This window comes from Meleagris gallopavo, chromosome 6, assembly GCF_000146605.3.
Source record: "Meleagris gallopavo isolate NT-WF06-2002-E0010 breed Aviagen turkey brand Nicholas breeding stock chromosome 6, Turkey_5.1, whole genome shotgun sequence".
NCBI classification, from domain to species: Eukaryota; Metazoa; Chordata; class Aves; order Galliformes; family Phasianidae; genus Meleagris; species Meleagris gallopavo.
Window position 1 is genome coordinate 39,769,849 of NC_015016.2, and position 13,335 is coordinate 39,783,183.

General features: G+C 42.6%; 1 long non-coding RNA gene across 2 annotated transcripts in view; it reads left to right on the plus strand.

Moving 5' to 3' along the window:
* Positions 1 to 6: 6 nt before the first annotated feature.
* LOC116216761 overlaps positions 7 to 13,335 on the plus strand; it is a 42,583-nt gene continuing 29,254 nt past the window's right edge. For both annotated transcript variants that reach the window (XR_004160161.1, XR_004160162.1), the window contains exon 1: positions 7 to 176. This is a non-coding gene — a long non-coding RNA (uncharacterized LOC116216761). The remainder of the gene's footprint in view (positions 177 to 13,335) is intronic.

The following is a 13,335-nucleotide window of genomic DNA, read 5'->3' on the forward strand; positions in this document are numbered from 1 at the left end:
GGAGCGGGGCGGGAGCGAGCGAGCGGTTCGGCGTGTGCGGTTGAAGGCTATCGGGGGGCCGGCTCGTTCCCTTCTGTGTCGGGCTGTCGTTTCTAAACACGAGTAGTGGAAATGGCCACAAGAAGAAGGGAACCTGATGACGACCGCTAGAAGGCTGAGAAGGCGAAGCCCGCGAGGTCAGCGCCCTTCAGCTGCCCCGTGCCGGCGAAGGGCCGGAGGGCTGGGTGTTGGGGTTGGAATAAAAGCACGGGCAGTGAGGGGAAAGGGTGCCGCTGAGCGAAGCACGAGGAAATAAGCCGGGGTGCGACTGTGCACGTATTTCAGAGGGCAGCATATGCTCATTTAGTGCGGTGCAGCTCCCACATGCTAAAGGTTGTGAGCAAAGCCGTCGCTCAGTATCGGGGATAAGTTAAGACTTTCTTCCAGAGATCACGGAAAGAAACTGTTTGTATAGCCAGGAATTCCCTGTTTAAATCCAGGGAAAGGATTTAAAGTGACACATGTCAAAGACAACTTTTCTCAGATAGAAACTGCATAAGGTATATGGAGTGACAGAATACAGAACTTCATTATACTGAAGCCCAGTTTTAAGCAAATGTCTGGTGAATGCCCTTCTGTTTTCCTCATGCTTTGACAAAACTCAGCGATCACTCTTTCGTGAATAGCCAATGTTACGCTGCACAGCCGGGGCTACTGAACTGACCTTGATTTCTGGGTTCACAACACACATCTGATGTAAGAGATGACAACGGCCTGCCCGCTGTCTCTGACTACCTGACCACCACTGATTTCTCAGGTCTTTGTTTGTAAAGGTGTGCAAAATGCATCACTGGGATTTCTGAGCCTGCTGCATCCAGATGAAGCCAAATGTCTCCCATTCTGTAAAAGTTAAGCCTAGATTATTTTTTCTAGTTTAAAAGACCTATAATTTCACTTGTTCTTCTGTGTGCTTCACTTGCATCTTGGAGAAAGCAGAGTCTTAGAAAGACTGTATACATATTAAAGTTATAATGATTCTTCAGTTCAGTGCTACTAACTCTCCCTTTGCAAAACTTTTGGGCTAAAAGGCTGCTTTTATGCTTTATTATTTCTTATCCATTGAGTTGACACATGAAGTATCACACTTAGATTTACTCACGTTCTAAACCACTCAGTGCCTTTGTGCATTTGCTCATAATGGTGAGCGGGTGAGTGGAAAAGGATACGCTCAAAGAGAAGAAAAAGTGAATATTCTTGCCCTTGATATTGCTAATGTGAGTTACTGTACTTTGAGTCACTGTATAATACAAAAGTTCTTTTACTCAAAGGGATGAGTCTTTGTAGTTATGCATATGTGAGTCTAAAAAGAATGAGAAGGTCAAGGGTGTATGCAACACTTAAGGGGAGATGACAGGGACTGGAAGGAGTCTAGCACTTGCAGTAGACTGGAATTCAGCACTTGCTAGTTTGCTGTTTTTCCAGCCAGTTTTATTTCTGTCTATACTACATTGCATGCTGCCGGGATGAGACCAATATCATTCCTCTATCAGGCTAATATAAATTTGCCATCACATACATGGTCTTTGCACTGGGCTTTGACTTCAGTGGCACAGCCTCGTTTTGGTTTTGTGAGGTTTTTTGCGGTGAAAATTTAATGTGAAGGCTACATGCCTGTGAAGTCAGACAAGCTGCAGCTAGGGGAGATCAGCACCATAGCTCTGATTTTGGTTGTCCTCAACTGGTTTACTTCACAGTAAGAGTACAGCACCTTGTCTCCACATTGGTTTTAAGAGATAGCTAATATATGTTAGTTATGCCACAGCAAAAATGCACCTCATTCATCAGTCATACTCTGTGTGTATTTGTCTAGGCAAGATGACAGCAATGGCCTTGAGTATCTGAGAGGTTGCTCATGGTGTGTATGCATCCAAATCAGACCAGACAACATTCCTCTTTGCTAAATTCAGCCTTCTACTGTAGACAGAAAATGGTAGACAGTATTTGTTTTTACAGGAGTCTTACTGGCTCACATTAGAAGGAACCTTATTTTATGTAGGGTACTGAAGATATAAGTCACCTGTGAAAAGCATGGAGTATGTAAATACACATGAAATTGTTAGTCTGCTCTACTATATGTGAGAAGGGATGTGTTTTTCAAAAGATGAGTCATGTCAGTTCCCCTGTTTCAAAAATTAGGCTAATACCTAATGTAAATTATTTTGCACCTCTCCAGTGAGATATTTGAAATGCAAAATAGTGAAGAATTTGAGGATGTTTCAATGCAAATGAGACTTTGGACCAGTCTTTGTCTGTCTGTCCGTTCTCCCTACTAACTCCTAACAAACTGGTCGAATCTAAAGAGGTAGATCTCTATAGAATTACCTGTTTTCTTAAGTGCCATAAAACTAGGGCTAGGTACTAGAGAGTACCCCTACCTGTACTCCCTGTAAAGCAAAAGCTGCAGTGTGAGCTCACCCTTTATTAGTCATAGGAGAACCTGCATGGATGAGAGTGGCTTTTTCCCCTCAGGGTGGAAAAAGCTTCAGTCAAAATTCACACTTCATTAGACACTGGATAATCTGAGCGTGAGGCTCAAATCCATAGGCCTCATTAATTCCTTTTCATTATTAAATTATTAACAGTTTCCCTGACAAAGCAGAACAAAGCAGCTGCCTTTGGACAGATATAGAAGAGTACAATTTATACTGAAAGTTATGGAGGACATTCAGCTATTACATTTCTTAATAGTCTCAGTGCTTACATCTGAAAGTTTAGTACATTTCTATCATCAGAGTAGCGAACTCAGGTTTCTCAGGTGAAGTAGAAACTGCTATAGACATCCAAAGGAATCACATACAGTCTATTTTCTGAGATCAGAGCTCAGCTAGAGTTGCGATCTGCAGGGACCTCAAGGACAAGAAGACAAGCTTCTGCCACAGCTTTAGTAGTTAAAGACTGAAAAAGGAAAATGTGGGCCAGTTCCTGAATGGGGCAAATGATCTAGTAGCAATGGAAACAGGTAATGCTGTGATACTCAAAGCCAGCTTTGCTTCAGACTTATTGGCAGAGTCTCCTATATCTATGTGCTTTGGATTCAAGGAAAACAGCTAGGAATCAACGAGGATCAAATCAGTGATTACATTGGAGAGCTCAATGCATAAACATCCATAGAATTGATTGAGTTGTGTCTGGGGGTGCTGAGGGAGCTGCCTGATGTCCCTACTGGGTTGTGTTTGTCTTTGAAAGGTCATAGAAACTAAGGGAGGTCCCCAGTGGCTGTAGAAAGGCAGATATACCCATCTTGAAAAAAAGCCAAAGGGAAACCATTGACTGGTCAGCTTCACTACAGCCCATGTAATCCTCCTGGGACACATATGTGGGCACAGCAAGGAATAACTAGCATTCCTTTGCCAAGGCTGAATCATGCCTCACCAGCCTGATCAACTTTATAATAAAGTGAGTGAGTGTGGATGAGAGGAGAGCAGTTGATATCATTTACCTTAACTTTAGGAAGGCTTTTGGCACCATCTCCCACAGTCATGTCTCCAGATTGGAATACTATGATTTGGACAGATGGATAACCACGTGTCAAAAAAATGGTCACATAATAGGCATCAGATGACAGTGGTTAAGGGGCTGTGTTCTATCTGGAGGCCAATAGCAAGTGGAGTACCATAATGTTCTAGCCTGAGACCTGCCCTGTTTCATGTCCTTGTCCTAGAGATGACAGAGTGCCCTCTCATAGAGTTTGGAGACAACAGCAGCTTGTTGGGATCAGTCAACGCAGTCAAGGGTAGAGCTGCCATTCAGAAGGTCTTAAAGTGGAGGAACGGGATGACAGGAACTTCGTGAAATTAAGACAGGACAGAAGGTACCTGGGACAGACTCACAGCCTGCAGGCTGCTGAGGTGGGGAGCAGATCTGCAAAATGGGGGTCCTAAGTGTGGTTGGGTAAACCCAAGCCAGTAGGCTCCAGGCAGTGTTGGTGGCCAGCAACACTCAGGGTTGTGCCAGCAGAATGGCCAGAAGATCAAAGGAAGTGATTACCATCCTCTGCTCAGCCCTTAGACCGCTTCTGGAATACAGATCTTTACAAAAAAATCTCTCCTCCATCCAGGAAGGGGAGTGGAATTCAAACACCCAAACAGCAATTCCCACCAGAGCCGAGGACTATTAGAGTTGCTGCCCACGTTGAAGGAAGCACATATTGTATCCCTTCATGTGCTGCTTGCTTTTTAGCAAGGCAGCCAAACCAGCTGGTGACACATACAGTAGAAGCAACAATGCAGGAAACAGGGCAGGCAGCCCTTGTACGGAGAGGAAACTTGGGATGCAGGAAAAGGCAACAAAAATACCGGACTCTGAGTTCTGGTTGACATAGAAATAGTGTAGAAACTTTGCTGTTCCTTTGATACCTTTGTCCCGTGTCTAGCTCTTGTGAGTTGACAACACAGCTCACGAGCTCCCACTTCATTCAGAAAGGAACAGGACGTTCAAAGAAAATCAAGCATAGGAATCGTGAATGAAGTCAGTTGTGAGGTGGCCTCACAATGCCTCGGTTAGAAAGGATAAAAAGGTATGAGTCTGCAAAGGAAAGTAGAAACAAGGTCTCTAGACATGCCATTAGTGTTTTAGGTGATAAACTAATTAAACATAGTAAAGTTAGGAGTGGTTCTAAGGTTGGTGATTTGCATTCCTTTTCACTTATGGTTTTGGGCTTGGCCCAAGTTATTCAGGGATTCCCAGTAACTCTTCCAGGAGAGCTGGAATAAGAAAATATGAGTCAGTCCCAGAAGAAAAGTGTCCTTAGCGCTAATGTGTAACTTCATAGTAGTCATGAGTTTGACTCAAGAGAAAGGGAAATGTTGTGAGGCCTCAATATGGAGCAAGGTGCAAAGTTTCTTCATGCAGGTGTCATGTTGGCTGGTGAAGACTTCATATGAACCAAATACTAAAAATCTCCCATTCACCTTGCCAGGGCAGAAGAATAAAGAATGCAGATTGGCCTTGGAGTACCTAGGGAAGGCAGGTCCTAGAAAAATTGTCCTTAGGCTTCTGAAGAACAAATCTATGGTGAAAGACTCTCTGAAAACAAAAGGCAGAAAGGATTCTTTTAATTTCTTTATTAAGTATGGGTTTTGAATGGTAGGAAGCACATGAAAGCAGTCTTATGAATGCTGCCATAAGGAAAAGGTACACAACTGATTTGTGTTAAAATCAGAATTCTCATCAGGGGACAGATCAGTAGACGTGAAAAGACCAAAGAAGCAAGTGTTTAAATGCCTTTCTAGTGTTATCCTTGTTACTTATTTTTAAGTCTGATGTAATACACATTACCTACTGAGGGGTCCTTAGGAATACACATTCCTGGTTAAACAGCAATAGTTCCTTCTGTGCACTTAGAAGAACAACCAATCACATACAGTGTCCTGTGAAAAATAATACAATTTAATGTGGGAACCTATAGCTTAAGACCTGTAAAAATGCTTCTCAACAGAGTAATGTCACAGATTTAAAAATAAGCCATTTCTTGGAAGGAAAGCTTGAGAATTGCACCTTTGAGAGCACTTGTAGTCATGGAACAGCAGTAATCATGTTTTACACAGCAAGATGTGTTTCCATGGAATAACTGATGTTCACCTGAAAGGCCAATGGTGCCATTTTCACAAGTGCAACATCTTCGTTTTTAAATGAAACATTTCAAAAATTCATGTCAAGAGTTTGGGGCTTGTTGGTTGTTGTTGCTTTTTTTGTCAGGGAGGGTTAAGTGTTCTGATGAATGCTGTATTCACCTTCACATCTGTTTGTAGTGCAAAATGACCTCTGCTAGTGCACTAAAAGCAAATGGGTAAAGCAGCGTGCTTAAATTCATCCCATTGACTGAAGAGGGAAAGGCAGCACAGCTCACCAGTGATAACAAACTTTTCACACATTCCAAAGAATTAGCAGCTCCAGCCCTGGTCCATGCTTCCCTACAAGCACTGCAGAAGTCTACCTACAACTCAACTTCAGTCTGGCCTGTATCTCAAATCTCAGGAGACAGTCCTTCTACTTTGTTGGGTGGTTGTTTTTTGTTTTTTTTTGCTCAGTCTTCCTTTCTGTACTCAGTCTTGTTTAGTAGACTGAGAAGAATGGTATGTATTTAATTTATCAGATTTCTGATTTACAGAGTTGCAAGCGAGTGTATAGAATTTCTCAATTCAGGCTGGAAAGAAAAAAAAACAGTGTTTTTATAATGGCTTTTGCTTTTGCTGAGTAGGTGTGCAAGAAATTGAGGTCTCTGTGAGAGATTAAGAAAGGAAAGAACCATTTTCACAGCAAATGTATCTTAGAAAAAAGGGAAGAAGAAATAGAAATGTGACTTCAGAAACCTCGAGTTTAGAAGATCTGTCATGTAATATAGCAGCTGGAAACTCAGGCAATGCAAAATATCTGTGTTTGTACAATGCACAATTATTTGAACAGCCAAGAGGTTCGCTGTGTTTTAGATGATCTCCATGCTATTGCTGGCAGCTTGGATATGTTCTTTAACATTCTTACTGTTTGAAAAAGAGAAGCAATAATGGAGCCACATTTTTTCAAAATCTCCAGGTTCAACTTGAAATCAAGGGCAAACTCCCAAACATAATTGAATGCAGAACTTTAAATTCCATTTCCATGTTTAGACAATGACATTCTCTTGCTCAACAACATTTGTTGTCCATTTACAACTAGAGTATTAAAAAAGAAATAGGATGTTGTGGTTCCTAATTAGAACATTTGTTTGAAAGAGTTGTCCTCAAGATAAATGCACGGATTTCTCTGTGTTCTTTCAGAAACAGTTTTATAGCTGGAATGGATTTGTTGCTGACATCTCTGAAACAATGTTGACATCTTCTTGAAGTTGGACCCAGCCTTTTCGTGCAAACAATCCTGCAGATAATCAAAAGAAACCAGATTATTTGGGGTCTGAAACAGAGCAAGTTGTATCAAGAAGCCACTGTTCTGGTTATTCTCTGTTCCAGAGAAAAACTACAATTAGCCTTTCTTTAGACTCAAACCAGGGGAATGTCTGAGATTTCAACTCCCTTCTCTCCATCAGTCAGAAGATTGGAAACTCAAGTTAAAAAAGAGCCCTTTAATTTTAGGTTTGAATTTTGTTTCTCTCTGTTTGATAGCTGCCTGCAAAGCAGTGCCATAGCACTACAACCACATCCATTCTAGAAGTATTTTAGAAAACGATCGAGACTATTTATTTAATAGTACTATAATGTATAAGTGAGCCTATATTACTCATAGTGAATATATGCTTTGCTGTGTTTTATCCTCATGTCAGTGTAACCCTATTATTATAAATCAAACCGAGGATTTGACAGACTACTTCAGTCACATCTTGCTCACAGCTCCCATTGTTCGCTCCAACATCCACAGCGTGCTGTCTGTAAAGTGAACAAACCCCAACAGATTATTTTGCTTCATTTAACAGCTGGGTGCATCCTGCTGTAACATCAAAAATGTTTTACCTTCTTTGTTTTTACTAATGAACTTACTATCTTATGCAATATCTCTGAAATTAAAGTAAATTGTTAGAAATGTATTTAAAACACTTACAATTCACTAATATGTAAGCTCTTCAGAGGGAACTCTGCAATCTTATCTGCGGGAACTAAATACTCTACTTAAGAGGTACATTCCTTATCTGTTGCTTGAACTAAGAAGGGGTGGGGACATTTCTTAACCAATCACCCATTTAGAACGTTTCCAGTTGGAATCACACCTGATGGTTTTATACTGCTGAGTATAATTGTGGTGAAGTATATTTCATAACAAAACAAAAGTAAAGTAAACCTAAATGTAAGCCATTTTGCCTGGTAATGCATTCTTTCCTATCTTTTCTTTCACATATCCATAAGCTGTAATTGGAGCTCAGCTTGGGAGAAGTTTCTTGAAGATACCATTTTCTCAGCATTTGCTTTAAATTACTCATTGAATCGTTTAGTATTTTACTGCTTGTTTTAAAATTACTGACCTGTTTGTTTTATTGCATCCCAAGAAAACACAAGCATGTACATGTAATAAAACTGTTATGATACTTGTTTTTGCACTTTGCATGCTAGATGACTAGGCAAGCAATTATGCTAATCTAGCTGCTCAATGCATTTATGACTTGTGCTGGAGTCAAAGCCACACCTGTCTGCCCTATCTCTAACAAGAAATGGGAGTCTAGGAACAGCAGTTCTTCTTAAGCATGGGCAAAACTTCACTAGAGAGTTCATACCTGGCAGATTTTTTCCACTCCAAACACCTCACTCCCCAGATATTTGATCTTTAGGATATTTGATCTACAGGTCACTGGGATGGACTCACGGCTGAGTCATGGAGAGAGTTTTGAATACTGTTACGACTGCTTTGCAGTCTTTGAGGGATCCAGGATCTTATTCTAAGAGTAGAATTTCAGGGAAATGTGGCTAGTAAGAAGTTCAGTCGTGTCACACTTCATGTAATTTCATGGGAAAATCCACTGTTATGCCCTTTCTCAAAGGTCTTCATTTCTTGTGGGAAGAGAGAAAGGATCAGCAAAGATTTGGGAATCATGCTGCCAAGGAGAGCAAATGTTATGGTTGTCTTTTCTTTATATTCTGTATGAAGACAGGTAGAGAGAGCTGGGGTTGTTCAGCCCAGAGAAGAGAAGGCTCCAAGGAGACTTTATAGCAGTGTTCAGTACCTAAAGAGGCCCTACAAGAAAACTGGGGAGGGACTCTCTATCAGGGATTGTAGTGGTAGGGCAAGAGGTAGTGGCTTTAAACTGAAAAAGAGTAGATTTAGATCAGATATAAGGAAGAAATTCTTATGACTATGAGACGCTGAAACAGGTTGCCCAAGAGAAGCCGTGGATGCCCCATCTCTGGAAGCGTTCAAGGCCCTGAGTTGGATGGGGCCCTGGGCAGCCCAATCTAGTGGGAGATGTCTCTGCCCAGAGCAGAGAGTTGGAACTGGGTGGTTTTTAAGGTCCCTTCCAAGTTGATCCATTCTGTGATTCTACTGGTTCTGAGCAAACCCACTTTAGGATGGAGCTTGGAGGTGCTGCAATACAGAAAAAGAGCAAGTTTTAAGAGAGCTGGTAGACAAGTGACCTTGGCTCAGAGGAGGCAGGATGAGCATTGGGTCTGTAGGTATCTTCCATTACAAGCGTCTTGGAGGTACGGTCTTGCCTTAATGCCCAGTTTCCTCTGGATTGAAATCCACATAAATCCGCCTGCTCAGTGCCTAACACTGGCAGACACAGGTGCCTCTGTGCTCAGAGCTCTGCTCAGACAACTTCAATAATTACTCAGAAGCTTTGGGGTGCCAGCCAATGGGAAACAGCAGGCATGGAGATTAGGTGGAATTTAGGCCAGCAGAATCTGGGACTAAGATCAATACTTAGATTAATTGAAAGTATTATTCAGCCCTCTCCCTCATTTTGGATCAACCAGCAATCAGTGTTTTCTTTCTCCTTGAGTTCTGAACATTCATGCAACTGGGAACAAATGTATCCCAACCTCCTGTAGACTTTTGACAATTAGTCCTACCAGTTGCTCTCAGAACTGCATACTATCTAGCAGCCATGTTCAGAGCACAGCGTAGTGGCTGTCAGCTGGCCAAGCCTGCACATGCTTTGGAGCTCATCTCTGGTTTCCCAGGGAACCTCTCCTGGGTCCTCTCGCAACGTTCCAAGACACCCAGGAGACATTTCATTACTGCCACTGTTCATGGCTTAGTACATCCCGAAGTAATCAGCACATCAAAGGTGGATTTGCATTTTTCATTCTTCAGTTTCTAAAGCAGTAAAATGAATCGCTGGCCATACAAAGCTGATTGTACTTATAGCAGTAAAACTCAAGAGCCTTGCTCTGAAGCCTTGAAACTGTCCCTTATTCATCTCATCTACTCTGCCAGTGTGGGCTCGCGTGTGGTACTGCTGATATCCATCTCATTATGGTGAAAGGCAGGCCACTGTTCACCCAACAGCTACCTATGCTCCAATTTATCTATCCACTACCACTCAGGACTTGTTATTCTCCAAAGATCCAGGTCTCTCTCACAGCCCATGCTCCTAATGTCATCCTGCAACCATAACAGCTTGTCTCCTACTTTCCACCAGTAAGCTGAACTTTCTCCAGGGAGTCATTACTGTATACACAGTATCTTTACTTGAGAATAGGCTATTTATTTCTTCGAAGCAAACGAAGGATAAAAAAAAGCATTGTATATTGGTTTAAATTTTCTTGGTAAGCTTTTCCTTCAAAACAGAATATTTACCAAAGAACAAATACTTCTGGGAAAAGCAAAGGTTTAATTAGAATGTTTTCAGTCAGTCTTCATATGCGTTCATTCATCTGTCTCTAGAGACTCTGGGACCCCTGTCACAGATGTAGGCTTGATATGCACCTTATCTTGTCTTTTCTACACACACTGGTCACAGATGTCTGAATACTACATTTTCCATGGCAAGCTGAGGCTTTAATGCTTTCCCCTGGAGGAGAGATAAGAGCCGGAACATGTGTAGAATGCATTACCTTTTCATTTGCAATCAGTGATGTGTAAAGTTTCTAAAAGTTGTCAACACTCTTGTGATATATTCTATCTCCATTAGAGAGAGAGGGCAGGCAGGGATACATAGTCAGATGATTTTTTTGGTGAAGAACCTCTCTTACCAGCCCAGGACCATCCTCTATCACATCTGTCTCCTGTAATGAAATACATGGCCTTATCGTTTTTCAGTCTTATTCTTCTTTCTTATCATTCATATTTAATGTATTTCTACCTTCTGTTTTGTAGCTGCTTACATTTTATTGATTCTCAGGAACAGTTTACAAGTCAGTGATTTATTATCTTTCACTGCTATTTGTGCTGACAGAGAACATCCCCATTTTTCAACTTGAAATTTAATGTGAGGTAAAAATATTTCTGGCTGAAAATGTGAGGTGCACATTTAAGCCATGTTAAATGTTATTACACGGATTTTTAGAAAAAAAGAGAAGAAAATTCATGGTTAAGGATGACACCTCATTTTCTGCTCATGAAATATTACGTGTTATTACACACATAGCATAGACAGTGTATTAGCCATCACCGGTCAGAGGGCTGTGCAATGTCTGATAAGAGAGATAATCAGAAGGATTCAGGCCAGACTTTTAAACTTAGGTGCCACAAAGTGGGCATCCAGAATTTTTGAGCCAGGGATGAATTTAAGATCTTCTGAGCTTGAAAATACGGTACACCAGGACCCGTGCACAGAAATAAAATTGTAATTTCACACAAACTAACAACTCAGAATGTCCCTTACATGGGGTGTAGCACTGTGTCACCTCCCAGGTGTAGGTGCTGAGGAGTATGAGCAAAGGGCAGAGGCAGGAGTGACATGGGGAGACAGGGACCAGCCGCTGCCATTTATCTCACTCTCTACAACTCCCTGAAAGAAGGTTGTAGTGAGAAGGGGATTGGCCTCTTCTCCCAGGTAACAGCGATAGGACAAGAGGGAATTACCTTAAGTTGTGCCAGAGGAAGTTCAGGCTGTATATTAGGGAAATTTTCTTCTCAGGAAGAGCAGTGAGGCAGTGGCACAGGCTGCCCAGGGAGATGGTGCAGTCACCATCCCTGAAGGTGTTGAAGTACCGTGTGGATGTGGCAGTGAGGGACGTGGTCAGTGGGCATGGTGGGGTGTGGTGGGGGTTGGACTAGGTGATATTAGAAAGCTTTTCCAACCTTAATGATTCTGTGATTCTATGATTCTGTCCTGCTCTTTGCTTCTCTCTGCTTTGTATGTGAGGCTTTTGGGGACAGGAAAAAATTTACCTTGCAGCTGAACTGACACAGCAAGATAGACTTTGGGCTGCATCTCCAGTCAGCCTGGGAGCTGCAGGCTGCTACCTAAAGAGCATTTTTCTAGGAGCAGCAATTTTACAGGATCAGCTGTTGGTTTCAGTGTGAACAGCTTGCACGGGATTTACTTACCGCATCCCTTTTCTACTGTCAAAGAAAAGGACAGAGCACAGATTGCAGCTCAAAGCGAGGGAAGGATGCTTTCAGAGAGAAGCTCTTAGCCTTGGCATTGCTCAAGGCAGTTTTGGGGGCTATGGGGAGGGGATGTTGATGTGCAGGACAGGCTGCCAGTCTCTTGTTTTCCCAGAATTTTGGAAAGGATGGGCGTAGACCTAACAGCATCCCCGTTGTGTTTTGAAGGACTTTTAATAATGGGACTGAAATATGATCCTGTGGTCTACAGCTGTTTGTGGTGTGCCTCGCACAAGGACCTCAGGCCTGGGCTCTCTGCAGTAGGCCTCAGTCTTCCTAGGTACTCCAAGCCCCTGCACGTCGCACTACTTGCATTTTCCTCAGCCCCTCTCGCATGCTCCTCCTTGGCTGCAGGCTGTCTCTGCACTGGAGGAAGTGAGATTTTGTATAGGAATCCTATGATCCAAGTCCACAGCTGATGCCTTCAGGCTGCTCAGTAGCTTAGGCAAAAATCTTCCCTGAGCTGCAGGCTGGATGCTGCAGGCTTGCTTGCTCACCTTGCCAGTGGCAGAAACAAGGAAGCGGGTTTGGGGAGTATTCCTAAACAGATCCACCACACTTGAATCTGCTGAAGTGGAACTTTCTACTGCCAGGGTCAGAGACAAAATAGTAGGCATTTCTGATGATCTTAGGCATGGCAAAGGAAATATATCCTTCTAGCAGAACCAAACAAACCAAACCTCACCATCAAGTGGCACCTATACGTATTTCCCCATTTGAACTTTCTCACCACTTGGTAGTGCTTGTTAGGGTTAAGTCTAAAGTGTACTGAGCATATGGGGTGGTGAGGCACTGTCACACGTTGCCCAGAAAAGTAATGGAGGCCCTGTCCCTGGAGACATTCAAGGTCAGGCTGGACAAGGCTCTGAGCAACCTGATGTAGCTGTAGGTGTCCCTGTTCACTGTGGGGGAGTTGGACTGGATGGCCTTTAAAGGTCCCTTCCACCTCAAAGAGTTCTATGATTCCTCTCACACTGCTCCCTGAAGGGTTTTTCTCGGTCCTTTCTCCAGCTGGTCCTCACTCTGCTTCTCCTTCCTATCAAGTTCTCCTGTGCCTCTGTAAATCTCTCTTAAGTCCTTTGAGCTTTGCAGTATCTAAATTCCCAAGTTAATACCCAATCTCTTTGTCTTCCTTCTAGTGAAAGTCTCCTCTTCCAAACGTCCTCCTTGCAAACCAACTGTGCAGGGCTGTTTTTCGTCCCTCTCACTGCACTGTCATCCAGCTTCGTGACTACTTCAAAGGAAGCAAATCTATGGGTGGATAAACTGTCACTGCATCGACCCAGAAATCTTAAAATACTTTACCACTCTAAATAGGAC